This window comes from Anser cygnoides, chromosome 10 (genome assembly GCF_040182565.1).
Source record: "Anser cygnoides isolate HZ-2024a breed goose chromosome 10, Taihu_goose_T2T_genome, whole genome shotgun sequence".
NCBI lineage: Eukaryota > Metazoa > Chordata > Aves > Anseriformes > Anatidae > Anser > Anser cygnoides.
Genome location: NC_089882.1, coordinates 6,502,708 through 6,530,584, shown reverse-complemented (window position 1 = coordinate 6,530,584; position 27,877 = coordinate 6,502,708). Strand labels below are relative to the sequence as shown.

The 27,877-nt window shown below is 51.2% G+C and overlaps 1 protein-coding gene across 1 annotated transcript in view; it reads right to left on the bottom strand.

Annotated features, from left to right (window-relative positions):
* The window catches only part of LOC106035480 (uncharacterized), a 72,892-nt gene extending 45,821 nt beyond the window's left edge, over positions 1-27,071 (bottom strand). The window contains exons 1-2 of the mRNA XM_067003145.1: positions 25,924-27,071; positions 18,658-18,762 (exon numbers count right to left, since the gene is read on the bottom strand). The gene's annotated coding sequence lies outside the window, so the exon portion shown is untranslated. The remainder of the gene's footprint in view (positions 1-18,657; positions 18,763-25,923) is intronic.
* Between the last annotated feature and the right edge of the window lie 806 nt (positions 27,072-27,877).

The window sequence follows — 27,877 nt, the reverse complement described above, 5'->3', positions numbered from 1 at the left end:
CATCCTGGCTGTGCACCGTCTTCACGGCTCACTTTGGGGTATGCTGAAGCAGTTTGGGCAGCCAGCCTATCATTAACATGCACATCTAGGAGTGATGTCTCATCAAAACTGTCTAGGACATATTTTAGCACATCAGAGCTTAGAACTGAAGATGCTTACACAGAAATACACAGATGGGTATCGGTGCAAGATGGAAACACTTCAAAATATGTGTGGTACTTGCAGCAAACTTTGTCTCACTGATCCTTTCCTCCTTGGAAAAGCTCGCAGAAGTCCTTGGGGGGACTCCAGGTTGTTCTGAGCTTGTGGGAGGGGAAAGGATGCGATTAATGCCTATCTCTGTAAGGAACGGGCTGTTCCATTTCTGCAAAACTTTGCCCCAGAAACGCAAACACAACCGGCCGCAGGTGGAATTGCAGCACGCTCTGGAGCTCCTGCTTTATTTTCTGGCTCTCGCAGTGAGCCAGCCTGATTACCCGCATTTGAAACACGATTGTTCCCAGAACCGCTGCGTGTAAATCCCGCGCTGCAGGGGGATGCGAAGCAGAACAGGTGGGAGAGCATCCCCCTGCCCACGGCAGCCACCACGCTGCCAGCAACCGAGCCATGCCCGCAAAAACTGGGGGGAGCCAGCGAGTGGCTGAGCTGTAAATAGAGGGAAACAAATCCTTCGGGGAACCCATCCAACAGCCGCCGGCTCCCAGGGGCTGGAGCGCAGCCCGAGAGGGTGGCAGGTCCTGCGCTCGCTCCAAGCACGCACACGCTCGCGCGGCCCCGAGCAGGTTTAATTTGCTGCAACTGTTTCAACAAACCCCGAGCCCTGGTAATGCTGTTACACGCCGAAATTGCTCGGTGTAAAACAACACTGAGTGGAAAACACTGCGGGCACGGAGGAGCCCCCTCGTTTCTTCAGCACCCAGTCTGGTCCCGGCACCTGGGCTTTGTAAGGAGAAGCGAAAAAAGCCTCCAAAAAACACCAAACCACCCCAGAGAGCTTACAAAATGTGTTTTGCCAAAGAAGTCTGATGTAGTACTGGGGGGTGAGAGGAGATGCAAAAACTCCTCAAGTCTTGGTGCGTGCTTGAAGGGCTGAGCTCAGCGCAGAGCTGACACCGAACGTGTTTTTAATTCAAAGTCTGTGTAAGAACACAAGGCGCTTCTTGTCACGGCCGTCCCGTTTGACAGCAGGGTCTGAGTGTCCTGCCCAAGGTTCCTGCCGGAGCCCTGAAATTGCCCAACTTGCCTCATGCTTTCTGCCTCGCTCCGACTAGAGAAGACGCCCTGCAGTTTCACAAGGGTACAAGGGATCCTAGCGCTGGCGGCGTGTTGCTTTGCCAAGCCACGAGGGTGATACATCCCTGGCTGGACCAGTGCTAGCTCCAAACACAAGCGTAGGAGATTCCTGCAGGGGCTGAAACTCCCTGGAGGGAAACCAATGCAAATCCGCAGGCCCAGCCTCCTGACAGCCACCAAAGCAATTTACTTCCCCGCGTCAACAGCTGCCCCCAAGCAAAACCCCGATGCCACATCACAAAGCCACCAAGGCTCAGCTGCGGCCCAGCTGAGTTTTGGCTTCAGCTACGATAACATATGACTGTGTTTCGGCTGGACAGGCTGCGATTCCCCCGTCTGCGTGGGCTTAAGGCTTAATTTCCATCGCCCAAGGCGATGGCCGTGCACCCAGCTCCTGAGGAGGTGCCAGCCCAGAGCTCAGCACCGTGCCCAGAGCCCACGGCTGCACTGCTCGCACACTTGTTCCCTGTCTCCTGGAGACCCCGGTGAGCTCAGACCCGCTGCTTCAGCCAGTTAATCCTTGCGGCTCCTTATGCCAGTTAATCCACTCTGCTCCTTATGCCAGGCCTCCCGCAGAGGCACGAGGAGACCCGGTGGCACCCTGTGCTGCAGTGCGGGGCTCAGCACCGGGATGCTGCAACCTCTCACCCCTCCTCACTCCTGGCCCTGGCATCAGCGCCCAGGGCACACGGGTGAGAAAAGCAGAGAAAAATGGGCTTTCTTATGCCAGCCTCACTGCTGAGGCTAAAAGGGTTCATTGCACCAGGGCTCCTTGCAGGGGGAAGGGAGCAGCCCCCGCACCATCCCCATCCCGTCCCCTCCCCGCGTCACATCCTCACCAGGGCTGATTCAGCTGCACACAGGCCACATGGTGAATCACACAGGGAAACGCTGCGAGCTAAAAATAACCCCTGGCTGTTTTGGTCCTGCCGGGTTATTTTTAAGCTGCTGGCTTTGCCTGCCCGGGACCCGACACCAATGAAGCGAGCACCGTAAGGGCGAGGGCTGCTCATCACCGCCGAGCGAGGAGCTCGGGCTCCAGCTGCCGTACCCCAACCTGTGGGGTCAGCTGCCTGAATTCAGCACAGCCATCCATGCAGCCAGCATGGGATAAGCCTGCAACACTGGCAGAGCTGGGTAAGCAGCCCTTTGAAACCCCAGCAGCAAACACCTATTCCGGTGGTTTCGGCACTTCGCCTCTCTTTCAAGCTGGCAAAGCCACTGCCTCAATCGGGAGCAGCTTCAGCCAAGAAAAATAAGCGCTACCTTACATTCCCAGGCTTGTTTATCATTGTCACGATGCTCTGCTCTAACTGGGAGGCTGCATTATGCATCATGCTGCCTACTTGCAAATAATAAGCTACATGTGTAAACAGGCTCCACTATTTTGAGTTGAATAGCTAACAAATGAGCAAACAAAAACTCCGCAGCCCACCACGCTCCTGTTTAAGTGACGCAACGGATGCCTTTGTGCATCCCGAAGGTGACACATCCGTCACGCTCGGAGCCCCAGCGGCTTCTGCATCACTGCCAAAACTCCAAAGCGCGGGGGCTGGCGGCAGGCGGCGAGCACGGGGCTGTGGTCAGGCTGACACGGCCCCTCGTCTGTGGGCTCAGACCTAAAATTGATGTGGTGCTCGCTCCTGCTACATCATCGTCATCGCAGTTACCGTGCAGGCTCTGTGGGGATGGATTCAGCCACCTGAGGTGCACGTCCTCGCACTGGGCAGGAGGGGTAGGGCACCGTAAGGGTGTTTGGTCTGAACAGGGGTCCCGTGGGCACCTGGCTCTGGATTTGACCACTGCAGCACCCGTGTAATGAGCCCGTATGAATTTGTGAGGGCTCTCCTGCTGCACCGCTCTCCTAAGTCTATTGAACCCTCTGCAAATGGTGTTTCCCTCATCGCAGCTCTGCCTTCTTTTGTATTCTTTAATTTTCTGCCATAGTCTGTATTATTATCTATTGTAAGAAGAGTTATTTAAGAACCTTTGGACTATAATGGGCTTGGCATTACAGAAAAATAAAGCAGCTCTCCAGGAAACTTGCGCTGATTTCAGCCTTCCCATTTACGCCGTGATGCATCACACTGTGCTCTAATGTCTCACTAATCTGCAGCTCAATCTGCTGTTAAACGGGCTGGTGATGCAGAAGCCACTCACTAAGGTTGCTTGATATTCAGCTGCTGATTGAATCATTTGCTTCTTGCGATTTGCAGATGCGCCAAAGAGCCAGAAACCCTTTTTCTTCCCGAAAAGTTAATTGGATCAGAGATCCTCGCTGGCAGCTGGCACCCAGGTGAACCCCAGCCCTGCAGAGGGGCTGCCTGGCAGGACCAGGGTGAGCAGGGGATGGTGACCAGGGGACAGAGCCTGGGGACAGAGCCTGGCAGCTGCCTCCTGCGGGGAGGGAACTCGGCGACGCCTCACAGGGGCTTTGAGCAGGCCCCACGGTGATGCCAGCCTCACTGCTCCGTCAAGGCAGAGCCCCATCCCACGGCACCACTCTGCGGTTTTGCTCCCATCAGACATTCCCCAGGATGAATTTCCCCCGCCATACTTCCAGCTTTGTCGTTTGTGAGAGCTGATTACTGCCAGCGGTCCCTTTCAGCACGTCCCACCCAGCTACTCACAGGTACAGCTCCTTCCTAGCCTGGAAACTGAGACGGCTTCAGCAGCACTCGGGTTTTGTTATTTTCCCAGGCTTCAGCATGCAACACGCCGTTTGCCATCTTCCTCAATAATTAAGCAGTTGGTGCCGTTGTCAAAGAAGCACTTCACTACACTTGTACCAGGTTTCCGACCGACTGCGGTCCCAAGAGAGGCAGCGTTAGGCACCGGGGCTGCAGCTCTGCGATTACCGGGCTGTAAATAACGCCTCAGAATATACGGTTTGTTGTGGTGATAACACACATTTGGTAGGTTACATAAATTGGAGCAATCCTGCTGACAGAGGAAAAATAGTGGTGTGTAATGGTTTCCTCCAGTTGCTAGGAAATAGAGTTAGTGCTGGGCTCCTCACACGCCTCGGTGCACGCTGGTGACAGATGATGGATGCGGCACATGTGCGGCGCCCGGGCTGTTAGCGAGCCCTGGCCGAGGGGAACGCAGCCACGCAGTGACAGCGGGAGCCGTTTAACAACAATATATGCATTTTTCATTAAGAAAATTACATTTGTTTGCCCAAGGCGTTTAGGAAAAGGTAAGCAAAGAATAAAGTTCGATGGAAAGGGACAGGAGGGACAGGTGGTCCGTGCAGGCAGAGCCGGGAGCGCTACGCAGATGCACAAGGTCTGTGCTAGGAGTCCTTACACCTGCCCAAAGCCCTAATGCGGACGGGATGTGATGTTTTAAAAATGGCCTTTTACAGCACTGCAAAGCCTGTGCCCCCAAAGGGCCAGATCCAGGCTCTGTCCCAGGCGCAGGCGGCGGGGCGGCCCCTTCCCCTCTCCTTGCCCTCCCTGGGCCTCGTCTTGTGCTGCAGCAGGAGCTGGGGTTGGATCCAGCTTCTGTGGATGCCTGCTAAAGCCATTGCAGGAGGTGACATCGGTCCCGTGCTCCACTTTGCTGGAAACGGCATGGTACCAGCAGAGCCTGACTTTCTTTTCGGAGCGACAAAATTCTCCTAAAAGTGCTGACGGAGGCAGCTGCAGCCCCGGGTGCCATGGGACACCCGTGCGTCCCCGTGCAAACTGTTCTCTCCCAATAACCAGGGATGGTTCATCACGTCCTCACGAGCCCACCACTTGGGCTCAACGTCAGCGCAATTCCTGATCGAAGCGAGGTCGCCTCCTTTCCCACAGAGAGGAGGAAAGGGCCCGGCTCCAGCCCCGCGTGGGGACGGGAGGACAGCGCAGCTCTGTGTTTCTGGCCCGTGCTCATCCCCAATCACAACCATATGGGAACGGGAACCTGCCTCCATAGCCGGGGGCTCGAGGCAAGCAATCGCTTTCGATTGAGGAGAGGCGCATCATTTCCCCAGGACGCACTATTAAAGAAGAAAAGCCTTGCCAATGTTATGTTTTATAATGCAATAATTTTCCTAACAGCCCAACATGGTTCATCAGCATGTGATCTGGCATGTGATCAGCTTTCCTTTCAGCCATCCGGACGGGCTGCAAGAGGTGAGGGAGAAAACAGACACAGGATCTGTTTTGGTTTTCAACAAATTCTTGCACCCTGCCTTGGCGCGTTTCCATCCCCACGGATTCACACCTGTGGTGTGCTGCTCCGAAACCTGGCCGTGGTCCCTGCTTTGGGCCAAAACTGTGCAATATCAGCTCACCTCAGCACTGCCCGCAGTGGCACGGGGTGGGGGCACCGCTGCGGCGAGCCGGGGAGCCCCGGACTGACTGTGTTTGGTTCATTATCAGCAAGAAGCCTGTCCCCAGACACAGCCATCCTAGCAACCATTTCAGCACCGCCGGTTAAATAACTGCCTAGCATCACCTGAAAATTCAGGTTGGCAGCCTTAAGTAACTTCATCATCATTTCGGGGGGGAAAAGAACCACCCCAAGGCCAGCTTCCACACACAGTATGGAAAATGGGCAACCGTGGCGCCTCCAACCGTACTGCCAAAGCTTGGACCAAAGCTTGCTGCCCCCTGTTGTGCTGCCCCATTGCAGAGCCCACACCGTGAGTGAAATTGGTGATCTGCTGCCATCCTTTCGCACACCCGCACCCTGACATTAGCACCAGATGATGCCTTGGGAGGCAAAAGAGGGAAATCTGCCATGGGGTTTCCTACAAGGAGGTACAAGCTCGTGGGGGAAACATCAGCAGGAGCACGGCGAAAGCCCCAGCATCTGCCCCCCTGCACGCCTGCACACGAGCTGAGCGCTTCAGGCAGCGCTGTTTGGCACGCGGTCCCGCCAAGGCTCGAGCAAGTGGGAGACAACGTTCCCCGAGGGAACGAGGAGCTTTAGCTTTTGTAGCACAGCAAGCATGCAAACACGGTATCATGAGGGAATAAGAAAGATAAGTTATGTCATTTCATCACTGTTCTTGGAACAGAGACAAAAAAGCAAAAGAAAACAAAACAGAGCACCCCCTGGGATCCATAAAGAGGAAACTAAAAATATGATAAATAGGCAGGATCATTATTTTCTGAAGATGACATACTGCAGCCCATGTTATATATCTGGATTCCTATTGTCACTAAGGATAGAAACTTTGGCACGAAGCAAGTAAAGGAGAAAAATGAAATTTCTGCCATACCACAAACCAATGAGCACTGGTAAGGAGCCATCTACTAAAAACACCAGCCAGAAATCCCAGTCCTGCAGGACAGGAGGAAAGGAGGAGAGCACAGGAGCACCAGCTTTCTTTGCCAACAGGAGGCAAAGGGTTAAGCGAAGGTGCAATTTCTTGTGTTAACTTAAACCTAGAGAAAAGCTGAGAATTAAAAGATCAGAAAGCCACTGCAAAGTGTGTAAAGGTACTCATAAATCCAAGGGAAATAATACGTGCTAATAAATGCTCAGGGGATTGCTCAAAATGCTGTCTGCGTTTATAATCAAGCAGGTACCACACTGCAGCCTAGGACACCGCGGTCTGCATTGGGATTTACCCACAGAAAAGACTCCCTGAGGAATCTGTGTATAAAGCAGAGGAGTGAAAAGACAAGCAATATTAAAAATAAATTCAGAGAAGCCAGAAAGCCAGGAATCTGATGCAGTTTTAGAGGCATGGCAACATAACAAGAGCAGCAGCACACAGGGACAGGAAAACCCTCTGCTTTTAGAGTTGCTTGGCACCAGGCATGAAATCTTCAGTTTGAGATATAGGGGAGGAACCTATATATTAACACATCGTGACAAGATCCAACTACCCTGCTGGCTTCCCCAGAAAATAGGGGTCACGCAGCCAGCCTGTCTGCCTTCCGAGCTGGGGGATTTTTCCTCATTTTCTTCCTGACTCCGCTAAATTATCTCGTAGCAAAGCCTTCCTTGGTTAACTCTTGAAGCCCCAAAATGAAGGTTATGAGTTTGTGGTGGGTTTTGGTCCCTAAGGCTTCGGATGTGTCTCCTGCTCCATCCCATCCCTGCTGCAGGGGAAAGGATGGATGGGTGCATCCGGACGGATCCTGCCCCGGAGCCAGCGGCCCAGCTTTCCTGTGGCTTTCCAGAGATGCTGCTGAAGAGCCAGCAACATAACCTCTTAAAATCTTAGTTTTTAACGTCACCGGATGGTAAAACACACTCAGAGCTGGCAGTTTTGATCACTTGTGGCAAAACACTACATTGAGCAGAGGGTTAAAAGCGCACAGATCTCGTGCTGAGCACGAAGGTTTGTGCAGCGTCACCCAAACGCCTGTTCAGGCTGGTTTGTGATTTCTTTTCTCCTAGCTTAAACAGCTCCGGGCAAGCGATCCCCTACTGAAAGGAAGCCACCGCAAGGAGCTTGGGTTGCAGCTACGAGGTGGCTGCGCACCACGATGGACACGTGGCCGCAGGCTGCCCCCGGCTGCAATAGATCCGCTCCGACAGGGCAGGATTCACACAGTGCCTGTGAGCACCAGGCAAACAGCTGATCCAAGACAACCGGGGACAACACAAGGGCTTCCACGTGCCCCAAGCCCAGAGTCGGACACCCCCCTCAATTTTGTGAGCACGTATGGATAGATGCGCCCACGGGTCCGAGGGAGCTGAGAGGTACCCAGGGAGCAAGCTCAACTGCGCATCCAAATGAAAGGGAATAAATCCACACAATCACCTTTTTCTGCCCATTCTGGTGTGTTTGGAAACCTACTTTTCTCTTTCAGAAACACTTACACCCATTTCATAAGCAACACGCGTGACCCGTGACACACAAAAGGCATTTCTCTGATTTTGACGAGCGCCGCAGGGATACCTCGTGTGGGAGATGGGAGGCACGGGGCGCGTTCCCCAGTGGGACTCCAGAGACAGTCCTGCACCCGAGGGCCTTCCTCTCACCCTAAGAAGGCAGCTCGGTGCCGGTGACTTGACCGCGTGTGTCCCTCGGCAGGCTGAGCGCAGCCGCAGCCCCGTCCGATACGCACCGCGCGCTGGAGTTTCGCTCCCGCGTATTACAGCAAATCTCCCCAGCAGAGCGAGTTACCAAGCGCCTCACAACTGCACCTTTGTCTCACGGAGAAGCCGAGTGCTATAAAATACAGGATAACCCCTGCAGCGAAGGTTTCCAGCACAGTTTGGTGGAAAAGAGCGAGGGAAAAGAAAACAATGAAGAAAAGGAGACGATAAACTTCTTAAAGTAGCTCCTGCTGTCAGCCCTCTCCTCCCGCGCGTGAACCAGCCCTCCCTCCTTCACCTCTTAATTCCGGGCTTTAGGAAGGCTTGGTACTACTCAGGCCTCTTAGCAGGCCCTGAAGAGTCAAATTTAATCCGGTAAGCCTGAAATTGAAAAAAATCCAACCCAACTTGGGTCTTTGCACTGAATTTAATACCTGGATAAATCCCTATGGAACACCAAGGAAAAAAAAAAAGCAAAGCGTGCTGCGTATAAAGTTATCTAATATAAGCCATTCCCCCTTATCCCTTCATTTTGCAGCAAAAACACAGACACTATTCACTCTGCAGAGCTTTTCGGATGAAGTAAATACTGCTACATCCAGCCTTCATTGAAAAAACATGGACCTTCCATTTTCACAGGGCTTCATTTCCAACACCACGGCCCCATCCTGCCTTGGAAGTAATTTCTTTCCTTAATTACACCTATAAAATAAAGACTTGCTCCTTACATAATTAAAAAGGGTACAGTTGATAGATATCTATTTCTGGCTGATGATATCACTGTGTTTATGTAGGAAAATTTCCAAAGGGTTCCAAAAAAAAAAAAAGAAAGAAAGAAATAGCCCCCCCTAAATTATTCCCAGACTTCTCCAGTCTGAATGTATTTATTTGCAATAATGATTGCGGCTTTATGCGAGCAGATGGGCAGTCCCTGAGAGGATGATTTGTTTCCCCTCTTTTCTTACTTCATGATGTATTTTATGATTTCAGCAGGTCAGTGGCTGCCATGTGTTTCTTTCTAATCTGCGAGCGCTTTTCGTTTGCCTCATTCTTGGCAGCCGTCGTATTTACCAAAGAGATCAGACACGGACAGATGATGGCAGGGATCCAGGCTCCTTGAGAGTTCAGTGCTTGGATGTTGGCAGCAAGTAAAGATATATGGATTGCTGTTGTTGGTTCAAACTTACAGGGGCTTTTTCCCTCATTATATTTCAGTTTGTGTGTGCACATGTATGTATAGAGGGAGACGTGTGTGCGTGTGTGCACACGTTTTTAAATTCCCTTTGTAATGCCCTCCACCAGATAGAATACAGATGAGCTGTTACACAAAGAACAATAGATGTCAACTAGATTACTCTCCCCCCCCTTTTTTTCTTTTTCTTTTCCTTTTTTTTTTTTTTATAGGCCTGGTTTGTTATAAATCCTCCATGCCCATTAACCTCTGAACCACACTGATGATATCTCTTCCGAGCTAAATTGCCTGTATTTCCAGACATTTGTTTGTTCACTTAGAGGTCTGTGGGCAGTGGGAGGGGGGGAACAGCCCATTGCTGAATAGGGCGCACGGATTATAAATGAAAATTCTTTCCCTCCTTGTAAGATGATGCTCTGAGACCTCTCATAAATGGACGGCTCTAGTTTATACGCTCACAGGTGGAGGCCGACAGTAGAAAGTTAATCACAGCAATACCAAAAATATCCCAGCAGCACGGGGGGAGGACCGGCTCCTTCCCCACAGCCATGTCCTGCCGCAGAGCCTCCGTGCGACGCGCGAGGCCACCGCTGTCCCCGCAGCCAGAGCCCCACGGGGTCTGTGGCAGGGCCAGCCTTGCCCCGCTCACCCCAAGGGGTCACCTCACACCAAATCCCCCGATCACACGCTAGCCTTTCCCTTTTTACCAGGAAGAACAACGCCTCGGTGGCTGGAGGTTGGTTGGTTTTTAAGAGCAAGATGAAATGTACAGCGGGATCACAGAATGCAGAAGCATCCTTAGAAGAAAATTCAATTTCCTTCCCCGCAGCACAGCACGTCTCTGCGGAGCCACAGGCTCGGTCCAAGCTGCAGGCCTGGTCCTTCTGGGGCACTTGGCACAGTCGGGTCACCAAGCTACTGGAGATAAAACCCCTGGAGCTGCCAGCAGCTCCCAAACAGCCTCCAGCGGGATCTGTCTCAGTAAACACGGCCGTAGCGCTTCCAGGAGGCACTCCAGCTCCTGGGAAACATGCTGAGCAGTGTTTCCAGCATCTTGACTTTAAAATAAACCCTTGGAAGCTGCAAGCATGCTGGCATTTCCAACGCAGGCCTCCTGCCTTCCTTACCCGTATATAAATTTAAACTCACGGTTCCAAAATACCATTTTACTTCCATACATCGTCGCGCCCATTTAAGCACAGCTCCCATCTGATCGGTTTTGGAGCAGATTTCTCAGTCTTCCCCGCTCACCCTGGGTCCCCCCAGGTGCTGGGACCAGGAGGGGTTCCCCCAGTGCTCCAGCTGCGTCCTGCTCCCTGCCTCCAGCACCGGGACGAGAAAGCCGTCGGGGTGGGTTACTGGTGAGCGCCTTGGTCGCCCTGCTGCTGGGGTGGTCTCACGCTGCTCTGACTCCTCTCGGAGCTCCCTGCTGAGATGTCCATGCCCAGCACGCTGCTTCAGGGCACCCCTCTCACAGCCCAAAGTTTCCCCAGCTGGTGGCTGAGGACCAACGCTGTGCATGGGCCAGACTCGTCCCGCTGGCGTGGTGCAAGCGTGTACATGCTTCCCTGCACAGCTCCAGCCGCAGCATGCACGCGCAGCTGATTGCCAGCCACTCATTAAACTATTTCAGTGGGGTTTTTTACGCAGAGCAGAGGGTAGGAAGCTGTAACAACCCATGGTTTTTCAGATCATTCATGTTTTTCCTGCTCCCACTAACAACTCCCAATTTCCATGGCAACACTCGCATGCTTCGGTACGTGTTACTTTTTGCTTATGCAGAGCGCTGTTCCCACAAAGCAGGAGGGCCGAGGTCCCCAAACAGCCAGCAGAACGCCCCTTGTGCAAACCCTACACCCGTCCCCATCCCGCTGCCCCAGCGGCACACCCGCACCTTCCCCCCAGCGCAGCGCAAGGACAGGCACTACTGTCTGTTCCCCAGCCAAGAGCTCGTTTTAAACTTGGCTGTGGTTTCTATTTTAATCCCACACACACATTTTTGGAAACACTTACTAAACCATTAACACATTTATATGAAAGGAAAGATGGCGATTAGCGTTCCCCCCCCCCACCGCCATCGTTTCTTTTTGTGTCGATTTTCTGGCTCGCGCGGTGCGGCACAACGTGGTTGCAGCCCCGCACGCAGCTCTGGCGGGTGCGAATTCCTTCACAGCACCAGCTTCATTTACCTCGGCCTCGCTTTGCTGCTCCTCCATTTCTCTGCACACAATTTCACCGCCGCTCCTGTGCTTGTACAAAGATGAACATCACGAGCTTTACCCTAAAGCGTGCTGAAGCCAACACGAGAACTTCATTGGGGCTCAGTAATTTATTTTTAAAACAACCCTTTTCCAATGGCTCATTAGGACAGACAGCCGACTTGCCTGCTCTGGCCCTTATGCATCTTTTTTCTACACCTACAGGGATGTTTTCATAAGTGAGAATCCTTTCCAACGCAAAGCAGCAGCAATTAGTGCATTTATTTATTTTACTGTAATTCACACCACAGCACAGGCAGTTTCCCTGCTGGCCAAAGTGCAGAATAAATAAACAAAGTCCACTAGAGATGTCTTAAATTTCTCCCATACGATGGGACAGAAAATCAAAGCTGCTGCGGGTAGAGATCTCTGACCACTTGAGACTGTATGGGCAGGGATGGAGCCAACAGGGCTGGAAATTCGTGCAAAGGAGAGGGCTGGAGAGTGATGCTGACCGAGCTCAGAGCTGGGGAGAAAACCAAAGCAGAGCCTGCTGCCCAGGTAAGAAGCATTCCTGATTTCTTTCCCAATTGCATTTTTTTTCTTTCCTGCATTCAGATATCATCCGTCACTTCCCAGCAGAGGGGCTGCACTTGTCTGGGAGATGCACCTGGGATCCCAGGCACGCTGTATCAGAAAACTACAGAGGACGGTGTAATAAAATTCTGCCCCAAATGAGCCTAAAGTGTTTTTTTGTTTTACTTAAAAAACAAAGATGGCTGAACATACTCCAGATCCACGCTGGCTTGTCCGAGGGAGCCGAATTTATCACTTGTGAATTAAGAAGAATGAAGTTACAATTACAGGTGGGTTTTGACCTCTGTAATTTTGTGGGCACTTACAGTTTTTCCAGCAGAGGCTGCTGAATGTGGGATTTCCCAGCAACAGGCTTCCCCCACCACGCTGCCTGTCACGGGCTCCTTGGAGCAGCCCACAGCTTCCCAGAGGAAGCGGGAGGTCACAGGCTGAAGCGCAGCACCGGGATCCTGCTGGCACAGCACCAGGAGCGGGCTCAGAGCCTGCTGAGGAGTGGCACGGGGTGGGAGGGCTCACGCCAGAAGTACAGGCTGGTCCAGCAGAGGTAAATTAAACCAGGCGTGCCCGGCCAAATCCTGCTCTCTGCCTTCTCAGGGTTGCATACGCCTGTCAAGGACGGACAGAGCCCCTCCAGGACAAAAGCCACAGGATGACAAAACTTTGGCTGCAGGCGATTTCCAGGGGACACACCACAAGCACATCACAGCCATTTGTGCAAGACAAAACCCTAACTCTGACACGGAGCCTCCACAGGAACGGTCTCTTATGATCCCAGAATGATTTTTGTACTCAGTTTTCTCCCTGAATTCAACGAATATTAACAAGATACCAGGAAAAGGGAGTTTTTATATAGAGCCTTTACTTTCTCTTTTTTCTTTTTTATCTTTTTTTTTTCTTTACTCTTTTTTTTTTTTGAAAGAATCAAAACTAAATCAGCGCTGAGACGGCAGCCCCGTTGGTACAGAGAGCTGAGCGGTGCCTGGGGACAGCGTGTACCACTTTCCTGAGGGGCCTGCACTGAAAACCAATATATTGATTAAAACCTCAGGGCCTTTCCCTTGACTTACGAGAACAAAAAAGCTAACTCCTTTTGTAAAGAGCAGCTCTCAACATGTCTCATCTGTTGCCAGCCCTGGAGGACTGCGTGCACCCTTTGAGAGCTGTTCCCAAGCTATTACATTGGGCTCTGCACTGTCCCACCTTCCTTGGAGGCTGTTCCTTGACACCGGGTGAAATCCCGTGTGTGCCAGTGGAGCTGTGCCCACGAGGAAGGCCCGTGTCAGAGGCCGAACATGGAGAGATGCACAGAGCTGAGGACCACACAAGAACCGCCTGCTCCTTTCGGGGCCGGGAGTCAGGCCCGCCAACGCGCTGCCAGCTGCCTCTCCTTAGAGGAGGCCGTAAGGCAGCCAGCGAGCGTCGCTGGGGACAGAGCTGACAAAACCTCGCCTTAAGACTTTTCTCAGGCAGCAAGGAGTGCTTCGGGCCTACATTCAGACAAAGGCATTTGGGGAGATGGGCTTGTACGGCCTCTACGCACGAGCGAGGCTCCGGAGCCTGGGAAGAAATCTCCCTGGTGGAGAACAAAGGCAGAGGCTGGGCTCTGGCCGTGAGGCCCTCAGCGCGCTGCCACCAGCGGCAGGTGGTCACCACATGAGCAAGCGAAAATGTGCCTGTGAGCGGAGCGATGACAGGTCTACAGTCATGAGCAATTTTCTCTAAGATGCACTTAGGCATCTGCTCCAGATTAACGTTGTTTTGGTTAAAATGAGCATTTTGGAGGCGTTTAGGCAGGTAAGTGGCTGCACCTAAGCAGAAGGAAGACTCATTAACAGGCAGACACGCAGGACTCAACGAGAGAGGTAACTCAGCCCCAGAGGTAAACAGCAGAGCCCGTCGTGGGCTATGCCAGGGGACAGGAGGAGCGGCAATGGCTCAGATAGCACGGGATAGGATCGCTGCAACAAAAAGCCAAATATTCAAAGCTCTCCCAAGTCCTCACTAACTGAAATAGAGAGGATGACAGCTGTTGGCCTACTTCAGCTAAGAACTGAAGTCCAGGCTTTACAGCTCAGAGCCCCACGTTCAAGGCAGGAGATGAGCACACGGACTTGGTCTCTATAATTAAAAGACTTTTTTTTAAAAGACAGCCTGGCTGGGAAGGGGCCACAAGCCAGCACACCGAGGCCTTGCTTACTTCAGTGTTCTGCACTATCCAAGTTTATTTTTAAAGCCTTATGAAAAAGCCCAAAGCCTAAATTAATAACTACACCACTCTGATCCACATAATACCCAAATACAGCCAATAACTGGGCAGATGAATGAACAAGACGCAGGTACGGGAGAGGACGGCTTCAAAGGCTAACTGGCAAGATATACACAAACACCTAATAAATATGACAAAAACCCCATTAGACCAGGAACAGCCGACCTGACCTTGAGGCCAGGGAAGCGGGAGGAAGCCACTCACATGGCTGATGCAGCAGGGATGTAAAAGCAGGCCAGGCGCTTCCCAGAGCCAGCCCTGCACTGCAGCTGAGGCGGGGGCACAGCTCATCCCAAAAGACTGACCTTATTTCTTCACCGGTGCCCGGAGACAGAAGCAATTACAGGACTTTGTGGCCTAAGGCCACGGGAGCAGAGGCAAGAGGAGAGGTACAGCTTGCTGACACTGCACCACCGGTAGCACCGGGGATATACCGGGCTCTGTGTGTATCACCGGGTCCCGCAGCCATCACCGTGCCCTACACAACCCAGATCTGCAAGCACAGGTAGAGCCGTAGCTGTCAGCAAAGGGCACGCAGCTCTCACGTAGTTCCCTGACAGTCTCTTTATTTCCTCAGCATGAGCCGCAGGACCAGGACTGCAGTCCCAGCCTGTTCTTTTTCAGAGGCCAGAGCACAGGGATTTCACTTACTGGTTCTAGTTCAGGTTTTCCTGTCATTTCTTTAAAAGACTTAATTCCTTCAGTGCCTGAATTCCAGGATTTTAATACCTTTAGCTCCATTTCCCCTTTTCCTGCTCCGCATCTAATACTTCAGCCCATAAATCTCTGCAAGCACACAGCACAAAAACAGATAAGGAAAGCTGTATAGCCATAAAACTTACTGGAAAGGACCAACATAAAACCCACCCACTGCAAAGATTATAACCAACGGAAGAAGAGGAAGAGAAAGCCAGATTAAGTGTTGCTGTCAAAGTTCAGGCAAGCCTCAGAAAAGGTGTTGTACGATAGCTTAATTAAGCTTACAGTAGATCACAATCAGCGATGCATCATTCTGCTGATGGAGGAGCTCCAGTGGAAGATGAATAATGGCCAAGCTCAGCACAGGATATTTTTTTGCCGGTGTGGTTCTACCAATTAATGAAGGTTCTCCGGTCTCCTCACCTCCCACAGGTCTGTACCGCTACCAGGACAAGTGCTCAGAGGGGACCTGATGGACCCATCTCCTTTTTAGCTGGTCTTAAACTTTCATCCCCATCAACCATTTCTCCAGTGCGGTGTGCAAGCGAAGCCTCACATGGCACTGCCTCCCACATCTGTGCAATGATGGCCACAATTAACATTAATAACTATTTCACTCCATGGATTTAGCCCTTTTCCTTTGGGTAATCATGATCTTTCTTCCTCTCCCCAACCCTCATTTTAAATCCTCGTGGGTAACGTGCAGCCAGCTGATTCTACATTTATCTCGCTTCTATTTGTTTGACACATTTCAGGCAAGCGCTGCTGAAAAACACTACAAAGCCAAAAACTCCTGCTCATTAATAACACTCACATCACCTCCTTCTTTGCTCCTTTAACATGCTGCTTTTATTTGGTCTAATTGCAACTCTCAGCATGATTAATCACAACATTTTTTGCGGGAAGCTGGGGAATTTGATATCCCTGTCCTCATATGGATCTGATCACATTCATGCTGAGAGTCCAGGCACGCTTCCTGCAATCTTAATGTAAAAGCTTAGTGTCAAATGATCCTCCTTGCCTAGTACACACTAATTACCCACATTACTATATTCACCTAGGTCCCAAACATGGGCAGAAAATGGAAGCCAGATAATCCGGTTCAGCTCTGGGACAAAGCTCTTATGAAGGTTGATCTTCCTGTATGTAGGCTCTCCTTTTCTCAGTTTCACATCTGGACCAAAACCATTTACCAGACAAAGTTAGTAGCAATCTTAGAAGTTTGAAGAATTAAACTTATACCCAAGAAGGCTCGTAATCCAAGGGGCCAAGTCTCTTTGGAGAACTGCAGAAATTATAGCAGGCACTATGAAAAGTCAACTCAGAATTAATCTGCACTAAGCTACATTTTTCAAATGTGGAAAGATAAGCGTCACCAAAGAAGCCTCCTCTAAAACACGACTGATTATTGCAATAGTTGGAGTTTTAAATATATATATATATATACACACACACACACACACACACACACAGAGACACATTTGTTTTGTAGTACTGCTCCTGAAAAGTTCTTCAAGCGCCAATCTTGGAGTATCATCTTTCCTATAGAAGGTAGTGACAAAGCTCCCCTGGATTTTAATGAAACATGAAGAGCATCAGTGTACACTTCTAAAGCGCTGTCTGGAGGTCACACATCAATATTTGAAGACAACACAACCTCGCCTGCGCTTACCACTGCACCGGTAGGAGCAGCACGACTGCCGTTAGCTTCTCTAGGTGTACCTTACCCAGCTGGCTGGTGATGCTGCTTCCTATCCACTCCTCCCCTTCCGAACCTCCCCACTTCCAGAGGAGCTACAGAAACTGCCCAGTTTGCTCACAGGGACTGGGCCTTCCTCCCACTGAGGAAGACAGTCAGACTTTAAAACCACACGGACACCACCAAGCATCCCTTACCTCCAGCTCCTCTCCCAGGCTGCACGTTCTCTGCATCATTTGCCTCACAAAGCCCTTTAATTAAACGGTGAAGGCCTACTGATTATCACCTAACTCAGAAAATACCATTTGAAATAAGGGAATTAGGCTCCTACTCAGTCCTGGGGTTTCATCTTTTCCCTGACGATCTCCTACAAATGCTGTTCCCCATTAGTGCTCCACTGGATGTCACCACTTCTGTGCTGAAAGGCTGAGAAAGCAGAGCGCCAAGGCTTGGCACGGCGTGGGAAGGGGCTGTTGGCCGGATGCAGAAATCAGGCTGTCAGCACCCATTCTCCCCAAGCCCACGATGCAGACCCATGCCTCTCCTCCCCAGGGCTCTGGGGAACATTTATGGCACAAAGGAGCTGCAGCTGGATGAGAAACATACATGGGATGCTCACCCTGCACTGCGGACATGCACGGAGCACAGAGCTGTCACTGCTCCTAAAATCCTCCACCTAAACCCTCTGGCTGTGTGATCAAAATTTCACGTGCACAGGCTTGCTATTCTTCATAGCTCTGAAAACTGGCTGCACATGAAGTGGCGTCTCCAGATTTAAGATATTTGCTGAGTTTCTTCCCAAATAAAATGAAAACGCAGGCTCCGAGGAGCCCCGCAGAGCACCAGACCCCCCTGCCAAAACCGACACCTCGCGCAGCCGGTCGCCACGCCAATGCCTTTTCCAGGTGCCCAGCTCCCAGAGCGCAAACCACCAACACTTGAGCACAATTTGACTCTAAGTCCTTAAAAAGCAGGGCTGTTCAGAAATCACATCGTTTTGTTTGTGCGCTTGGGTTCTTTCAGGTAAAGAGGCTTTTCTCATCTGTGTGTATATGAAAAACCCTACATCACCAACGGTATTCTAAAATACTACAGCTGAAACACATCTAGGGAGACTCCAGGAACCATCCTGCCCTGGAAAAATACCGGGGCCCGTGGAGATACGGATTACTGAGAGGATATCCTCATGAGTGATAGCACAGACTGTACACCGCATTTAGCCTTCTCTCCTTCAGGTCAGCATAAAGAGAACCCAAACCAAACAAAAGCCCTCTCACATCCTTCCTCCCCAGCAGCACCCAGCCCGCAGGGCCTCTGGCAGGTTTCAGATGAAAGCCCACGAGCAGCACCCACGTTGCCCACGGCCACACACCGCCTCCAGGCCAAGGAGCATCAGATGTGGCCACCCACTAGCGGAAAGGATGCTGAGCAAGGGGCGAGCTGCAAAGGGAGCAGACCCTCCCAGCACACCCTGAGAGGAAACGGGCTATTATCATCCGTCCTGACACCCTGCAAGGATTCTCTGCTGGGCTTATTTTGTGAAGTACCGTCACGCAGGTTGTGTTTGTCATAGGCAGAAAGATGAGAAGAAACGCCCGACATAACAGGGATGCTCAAACCAAACCTTTCTGATTTTTCTGCACAGATCACAGCAAAACACAGCTTACACCAGCTGGGAGGTTGTCCCAGCATCCATCCCAGCGCGCCGCGGGCAGTGACCCACCTGGGTGCTCTCCTCTGCTCTCGAGTTCAAAGGAAGTTTTGTGTCCTCCACCGACGAGCACATCAAGCAGTCACTTCTGTGCAGGCTTCCAATGTTATCAGTAGCCTGTTCACCAGAAAAAAAAAAAAAAAAAGAAAAAAAATCAGCGAACTATGATCTGTTTGTTCTCTGCTCCCCCTAAAATATTAACAAGACATTGACATAGTGGAGCGCTTGCTGCACAAAACCTGCTGCGACTGGGGATAACCGGGACATTACAAATGGCTATGAATCAACTCAGCTGCACAGGCTTCAGGTCCTTTTGCTGGGCAGGAGTGAAATATGCTCCCTTACAACCCAGTGACCAGTTCGGTATTTCTACCAGTTACCTCAGGAACATTTATTAGATTAGGAGAAGGTTTTTATTTATGGACTCTGAAACTTTGCTGTTTCCCAGCAAAGAAGGCAGTGCCTGTTTAATGTTCCTTTTGTTCTTCTGGACATTTGCATTTATTTATTTTGATTCATTGCTGCGCTGGTAACAGGCTCCAAGTACCTGCAGTTTTACATACACTCACAGCACACACATCTTAGACACTTAAAATATCTTCCCTCTAATGGTCTCCCAAGAGCCAGGATATCTTCATTCCCGTGTGAAACCCAGGCATTCTAGGATCAGGACTGCTTACACGCAACAGCTAACACTAAGCTTTCAAAACCACTCACGCAACCCTGTACAAGCATGCTTCATACTTTGGCACGTTCATGGGAAAGTCAAAGCTTGTTACAATTGATTTATTTACCATAAGGCTTCATAGATAGGGCCAGTTTCTCCAGTGCCTTACCCTAGGGCATTATTTCCCCCCTGGAATAAGCCAAGCCCATTCAGAACTGGCCTTGCTGGAGGAAAAAATCATGTTTCTCCTCCCCTTGGCAGGACTAAAACGCTGCCCACGTGTGTCCAAGTTATCTAAGTTTAGGACAAAAAGCAGAAAAGCTTCGCCTCAAATCTGCACGCGAGTTTTAGATTAGGCAGTCCGTTTAACACCGATGCAAAGCAAAGGGCAAGCTCCAGGCTGGGGATCTGAGCCACGCTGCAGGATCGGGGCGAGCTGAGAGCCCTCAGCGTGTGCCAGAAACACAGCCAACCTGCAGCGAGGTTCCGGTGGAAACCAGGCGTGAAGAGCAGGTCCACCCCCAGCTGCTGGATTCCAGCTTTTGTTGGTCTCGGATGGACGTGTAACGCAACTCCGAGCAGAAGCTGCCAGCCCCACGAGGCTCTGTATCCTGCACCCTTAACACCTGTTAAAGGGAAAGCCCACTTGCCTGCATCATCTACTCCGATTTTTGGGGACCCTCCTGAGGTGCCATCCCCGTGGGAAGGCACTGCACTTCTTGAAATGTGTATTTTAAATTTCGTGTGGGTTTTTAATGTCTCTCAGAGCAGATCTGGAACCACATAATACACCAAGGCGATGCAGCTGTGACACAGTGTGGTTTGCAAATTTCGGTGGAATTCGGGTTCGTCCTCTGGGGAGCCTTGAATTCGTCACCGTAACCAATGGATTTGGAGCCGCTCAGCAAAACAGTTGGGAAATCGATATATTGGGCTGGCTTTGGGGGTTTTCTCCCCAGCACGACTTGCTGGAGTTGAGTGGCTGCCAGGACAGCAGCCGCAAGGAACAGGCCCCATGCAGTAGGGACATTAAAGGACGGGAGCGACACCAGCAGAGGCACGTTAAACCTCAGGACTCGGTAGCTTCACAGGCAAAAAGCATCTCCCACTTCTCAGGCTTCCTGCGAAGCTCTTCCTATCTCAGCTGCCATACCGGGCACCCAGCAGGGCACCTGCTGCAAACAAAGTCCTCCTTCGCTGTGATGATACCAGCCTTGCTTTTGCGGACTCCAAATCCTACTTTTGAAGCCAGCAAGGGAAGAAGGCATGAAGATACGATCCCAGCTGCTGCTCTACCGTCATCCCGCTCTCCCCAGCTTATCACATTTTGCATATGTAAAGACCTACAGGCAGAACACCTCTGAAAGCAGAAGGACACCAGACCAGGCCGGCAGTGTTAGCTCAGCCAGCAGCAAGCTTTTATCCATGCAAAACGAAAAGCAGGGGGAGCTTGGGACCACTTTGAACTTGCTCAGCACCAGGGGTGGAGGGGCTTTAGCTCTGCCGTGACCAATGAGGGCTTCAGGCTGGGTGTGCAGCCCCCAGAAAGTGCAGCTGTGCCTTAAACATCGCCCGAGCTGGTACCTCAGCACCATCTGTCTGGCAAAGCCACACATTAAAGAGTCACCAAACCGGCATACCCTTCACTTGGAAAACAGAAAAAATCCCCTAACACAAACACGAAGCGTCTGCTTTTATACCTATTTAAAAGAGGAGTAGCTTGTGCAACGTAAATAACGTGGCTTTAGACAGAGACCTGCGTGGGGAAGGATGAGACCGAGGTTGTCTGAGATGCAGGTGGGGAAGAAGAGTGCCTGGAAACGAGCTGTTCTCCATGCTCAACATTTCTCCAATCATTTTCATATTAGCATATCTCTAAGTGCATATAATTTTCACATCAAAGAGTAATTTTTTAGGTATTTAAAAAAACAACAAAAAACTAGGATTGAAGTAGAGAATAATTTCTTTGCTGAAATCTTTCAAGCAGCTCCTCTCCATGGCATGACAGAAAAATTACAGAGGAGACAGGCGTTAAAAAAAACCTCTTCCCTAGAATTCAGATTATTCTTGAAGCACAAGGTAAAAAAGACTCAGCCAAACTGCAACAGAAAATAAGAAAGCCCTGCGTGCAGTCTGTGGTTCAGGTTCAGGCTGCCACAAGAGCATCGGTGGTGGCGGTGGCACAGGGCTGCTCCTTGCAAGCCGTGGCTCAGGAACACGGCGTAGGGGGAGCACCAACATCCCTGCAGCTTAATTCGGGAGCACCCTCTGCCCCTTGCTTGGGGGCTAAAATAATCAGCAATTAGGATGGGGAGGAGGAACTGGGGATGAGCCTGAGCCCTTCTGGTCTCCCTCCCACCAGCCCTTCCAACACCAGCAAGAGGAATTAGCCCCCACACAATACCCAGCGCTTCTCTCCAGCCCCGACCGGGTCCCTGCAGGGCCTGCTCGCTCCCCCCACACTCCCAAAATGTCTGGCGAGGCTGGCCCTCGGTGCTCTGGTCCGGCTGTCTCAGAAACCAGGCTCAGGCAGGAGCTCCCCTTTAACGAGGTTTTATTAAAAGACTCTGTTACAAATAGCCACTTAAGCAAGTGAACCTTTGGAGCCTTTAGTCCATGATGTCAGTGCTGTGGCTGGATGTTTCCCGGGAGCATTAAACCTGATGCTAATATAGGTCTGCGCCGTATGACAGCTATAAAACTCCTTAAGCACACCAGGCAGGAGGCCAGCGTGCCTTTTTGTTGCCTATCGGGGCTTGGTGAAAGGTCTCACGCACCAAGGCAGCGGCAAGCAGGGCCCTAGGCAGGGATCCAGCTCTTGCTCAGCTCCGTTGCGAGGCTGGAGAATCCCCCAGGCTCCGCATCCCTCTCCGGGTGATATCTCGGGGTGATTTCCCATCTCTGAGCCCCGCACGAGCATCGCCATCTCCGCGTTGCAACGCACTGCCTTCTCCCAACGTCCTGACCACGGTCAGAGGAACACCCACCACCTCTAGGCCAAGCAGGCTCACGGGCGCACCCCAAACCACCCATTTCTCCAAGCCTGGCTGCTCGCTGTGCCCTCCCCAGCTCCCTGCTCACTCCCCCAGGGCCACGCACCACCTCGCTGCCCTGCGAGTCACGCCGCAGGTACACGAGGGACGCGAGCCACGTTTGCCACCGGTCACCGATGGCAAAACTCACAGCAGGACCGGCTCGACCCACCCGCCCGCTGGGAAACGAGGTGCAGAGGGCACGACCGCGTGCATTAATCACGTTATTAATCACGTTATAGCCGGCAGCTTTCCACCAATAGGTGGCACCAGCAATTTTTGGATGGGCTGCAACATGGTGCTCGTGGTCCCCTTCCACAAGGCGCCCAGCCCGGCGGCGACACACGGGAGGATGGACGGGCCATCCGTGGCAATGGCAGCACCCAACCCCTCTTTCTGTTTGAGGCAGGGGGAGGTTCAGAGCCCCACAAGCCTATCTTTCTTCCCCCCACACGCTTATTTTAAGGAGTACTTCTTACACGAGCGAGTCTTTCAGGGAACAGAAGTCTGGATGCAAACAGATGAGAAAATTTTGCTTAAAATGGAGGCACAGCCTGAGCCTCAGTGGAAGGGAACCAGCAATGGTACTGTTAGCAAAAGCCAAAGCTTCTTGTAACTGAGTGCTGTGGCCACGCATGGAAAAATGTCTAAGTTATGGTCTAATGTAGCTTAAATACACCTGGTGCAAATGTATTACCTTGATTAGAGAGTCCAACAGAAGGAAACATCAAGACACACATGCCCAGGACACACGTGCTCCACCCTTGTACACAAAATAAAGGAGAAGCCACCCAGCCTGGCCAAACCGAGCTGGCAGCTCCACGAGCCTGATGCTGCGCTGGGGAAAAACAGCCCAAAAATCAGCCTCTGACCAGCAACCCCCCGCAGACTACAGGTGCGTGGTATCTAATGACTTCAGCTTACAACGCCACGCAGCTGAATCCAGCCTGTATAAATTATTAAAGAGTCTGCAGAACATTACACAGTTCATGTAGTTAATGATTATAGTTCAGCGTCTAGGTCAGATATAATTAGATGTTACATTAAAATAGCTTCACAGAGCCATTTATTCTGATTTAATTACTTAAAATGATAGTATAATGAGCAGTGCTTTCAAAGAAAAAAAAAGAAATCTTTTAATGAGCTCATTTTAAGTTAATATAAGGCAAATTAATCATTTACCAAAATGCAGTAAAAAAGACAAGTTCATATTTTTAAAAATGTTGTTCCTATGTCAAAGAGGTTATTTTGATGGCATGCTGGGAAAAAAACATACAAACGGGTGGTGCTTGAGACAAAGCTGCACGTTGTACATCTGGAACATCTTTACAACATGTTTTCTTCCTTCCCCAGATATCCCTGCTATGTCAAAGTCCTTTGAAATACAACCTGAGCTGCAGATTTATGACCATCAAACTGCATCTTTATTCCAATGTGAAAGAGAGCAAGAGCCATGCAGAGCAGCTATCTGGAGGAGGTGAGCTCGTGATGAAGGGTTAATCACGAGGTGGTTCATTAATCATTCAATTGCTGGCTTGGAAAATTAGCTTTCACTTGTTTGTTTGCTCAAGAAGTGATAAGCCCGTTCCCTTGCTAGCTCGTCTATTTTCTTCCCTTTGCATTGTTTTTAGCGATTTTAATCCTTTCCCATTTTTGTAATCAGTCATTTCAGTTTTTAGCAGGACGAGGGAGCAGCGACAAGGAGCGTGAAAGCAGCAGCTCTCTGCAGGAGGGCAGCGGGCTCTGGCTCAGCACCGTGGCAGAGGGCTGCCCCGTCCCACAGCCCCCACACCGTGTCCGAGCCAGGACTGCCCCGCTCCTGCTGCGAGCACAGCTCCCTGCGCTTGCACGTTTGAATAAACAACTATATTGGGTTAAAAAGTGACCAGAAACGTGCTGGTGGGGTCACACTCCAGCCGCCACCACTTGCCCTCCTCCGTCCCCACCTGAAACCGCGGCCCCGCTGATGGCAGCTCAGGTCCTCCCGGCCCTCTCACGGCGAGCCCTGACCTCTCGTCCGCCCAGCTGAGCCTAATGAGACCCAGCAACTACATGAAACGGCAAATTAGCTCTTTTCCCACTGCCCAGACCAGTTGGTTCTCAGTTGCAGAGAGGCAGGGAGCAGTCCCCGGTCCTCGCAGGGCTGGGCTCAGCACCCCGCAGCATCGCTGAGCTCCGTGGATGGACCCGCAGCTGCCGTGCTGCCTGCAACGTGTGAGCCAACCCTTCCCTCCTCAGGTCGAGTTAGAACAGGACCAGATTTTTCCCAGTAAAGCGATCAGCCCAGACCGCCTTCACAAAGCCCCCAGACGTTTTGCACTCGTTCTTTTTGCAAAGAAACTAAGCTAGAAATTGAAGAAATCCGAATTTCTTCCCCAACAGAAATTAGAGAGCTCTTCGGGGGGGCCAGAGGGGATCCTACTCCCCACCCAGACTTTTTTCTCTGTATCAGCAACAACGCAAGCCCCCCTCGATAAGATGTTTGCAAACATTGCTGTCGGGTTGCCTGCAGAATGAGTGGTCTGAGCTCAGACATTTTCTGGATACCTTGGCAAAAAAAACACTAGCAGAGGCTGACTGCAAAGCAGCAACCGCGCTGCTCCCGCTAGGAACATAAATAATTTGGGACTACACATTTCTTTCTTAATGCACAACCTCTGTTCCCAATTAGGGAAGGCCAATGGCTGTCAAAGGCTTTTCCTCCCCAACAGCAGCGACAGGGGCAGCACTTCGGTGCTGTGACAGCACCACGGGGCTCATCCCGTGCACAGGTGCTCACGGCGCTCCGACGTGCCGACCCACCCATTTCCCATCCCGTCCCTCTCAGTTATTGCAGTTTAGGTACAGCAGAACTGGGATACCTCTCTCCCGTTGCTTTTTTTTTGGTTTACTTTTGGTTTTTGACCCCCTACCCAGCCAGCCGCACACCCTTGATGCTGCCCTGGCACCATGTCCACGGCACTTCAGCGGCATCAGCCAGCGCAGGAAAGGTGCCGCAGGGCTGCGCACCGAGCCTAACCACGTCTCCAAACAGCACCACTTCCCCTTCTGGGGGGCTAAAACCTGGATTTCTGAGAAAAACACAACATTTCGGAGCAGCAAGAATCATGTAATGCAGCCATTAATAAGGATTTCCAGACAAATCTGACTGGAGAGATAATGGGCTTAAACAAGTAGGAAAAAAAAACAGTTTCTGCACCAGGATATTTTTCTTGTTGTATTCACTGTAATTATTTTCTAAACGTAGATCATTTTATATGATGCAGGCAGCAGTGTTCCAGAGCTAATCAGGCCATATGTTTTCACATTTTGAAAGGAAAACTAATTAAAAAGAAATGAAAAAGGTTGGTAAGGAGGGCTGTAGGTTTGGGTCAGAGAGGAGCGGTGAAGGAATCCTTCAGGAATGTATACATTCACTCTGCTCTGCGTTTTGTTTTCAGAATTGTTTCTGGCAGAAACCTAAAGAAAAATATGAACCAGATGTACAAGGAAATAGTTTCTTCATCAGAGAGAAGAATAGCTCTCTGTCTGCCAGGAGATTTTAGCCTTTACATTTTAGGAAGGTGATGTTAAAAATACCCTTCAAAGGTGGCTTCTCCTTCGGCAGAGCCCAGGACGTCCCAGCCGCGGGAGGATGAGCGGCTGCTGGGAGGGACAGAGGGACACAGGGGACACAGACAGCCGAGTGACTTCTCTTCCATCACCTCCTCTCCTCCATCTGCCACCGACCTGAGGACACCGCTCCTCTCCCACCCACTCCAGGGACACTGGTGTGGCAGCTGCTCCACACCCCGATGGGTAACCGGGGACCCCGTGTGCCCACAGCGCACAGGGTGACAGCACAAAGCACCTCTCTGCCGTCAGAGATCATCCCCACAGCCGTGCCACAAGAGGAAAGTACCCCAAAACAAGCCGGTGTGCTCCCCACAGCGAGGAGCCCAGTCCCCGAGGAGGGGAGGCACTGAAGACAAAGGGGTGGGGAGAGGAAAAATATACATATATATTATATGCATATATATTCCCTCTGCTCCGAAATGCTGCCTTCTGATGGCAGTAGCAGCAGACAAGGGGGCAGGTGCTGCGGTGCCGCTGTACCTCATCTCAGGGCAGGGGCACCCCACAGGCACCCACCCACCCGCGGGACCCCAAGCCTCTGCGGAGCTCGACGGCTGGGTGTGGGGAGCTTAAGCGGGAGTTAATTAGGACTGGAAGAGAGCAAGGGAGAGCAAACAGGGAACTTTAATCTCGTTAAATACACCTCGAGGATCCGAGTTGCTGTACCTGGTTGTCAGTAGCTTGGCCGAGAGGAGCCCCTCTCACCCTTAGCCTCTCTCCAGCCTTCTCCCGACAGGGGCGAGCCTCACGGGGTGGTTTCCTCGTCTATTTGGGAAGGTCAGAAACCTTCCTGAGCCCTCCCAGCCCGCCCAAGCTCTCCCCTTGCCGGTCACACTTGGATCCCGTGCAGTGAGCAGGGTCTGTCTGCCCCCGACCAGCAATGCCCATCAGCCTCCTCACTCGCTGAGGACTTTTTGCCCCTTCCTTCCCCCAAAAGCCCCCTCCGTTTGGCTGCCCGAGGTGCTTTCCCTTAGCGGCAGTACACACAGGCTCCACGATCAATTTGAAAGGGGAAAAAAAAAATTAAAAAAGATGAGTCACGCGTGCGGGTGATGTTTTTATCTCTTGAAACTGGGGATTTTGGGGGGAATGCATCAGCTCAGATTAGCAGCATCTCTGGTGAGGATTTCCCGTAGCCGGCGTGAAGCGATGGCTCAGAGCAGAGCTGCTGAGATGCCCAAAGACCCGTCACTGCTCAAACGCTCACCCTCACCCCGGCTCCGGTCACAGCTCTCCCACCACAGCACCTCTGCTTCTGTGGCTGGTTGCTGTCTGGAGGAGATGGGTCTCTAATTCTCAACAGTTTTTATTAAAAAAAAATTTTTTTTAAAGTTTCCTAGGCTGTCAAAATTTAAGGTAAGAAAACGCAAGACCTCCCTACAGTAGTATCACAAAGTCTTTGTTTTCTGGCCAGCCCTACTTAAAAACAAACAAATGCTGCAAGCTCTGAAGTTGGCTCGGCATATTTGCTTTGTCCTCATAAGTCCTGGCACTAGCTAACACTGGAGGCACGAAGTTCAGCTATTTGCACTGAAGAAAAAGACAGCTTCATCTGTATGTAAGCCAGCAGCGTCAGCTTCCCAGGTCTATCACAACTCCCCATAAATTTAAAAAGCTTTGCTATATTTCATGAAGCATCTCAAGCAGCGCAGATTTCACTTGGGACACCAAGAACAAAAGTTAAGCAGCGCATGTTTCGTGGTGATTGGCAAATTATCAGGTCATTGCTCCAACTTCCACAAACAGCAGCAGCCAACAGCAATAAAAATACAGGTTTTGGTCCCAGGAGCTTAAAAACTATTTTCCAGAGTTCGACTTCATGACAAGATGCTCGCTACGACACCACAGAAGCACCGAGCTGCTTAATTGGAATAACACAGATGCAGTTCGGTTTTTAAGTCAATCAGAACAATAAATA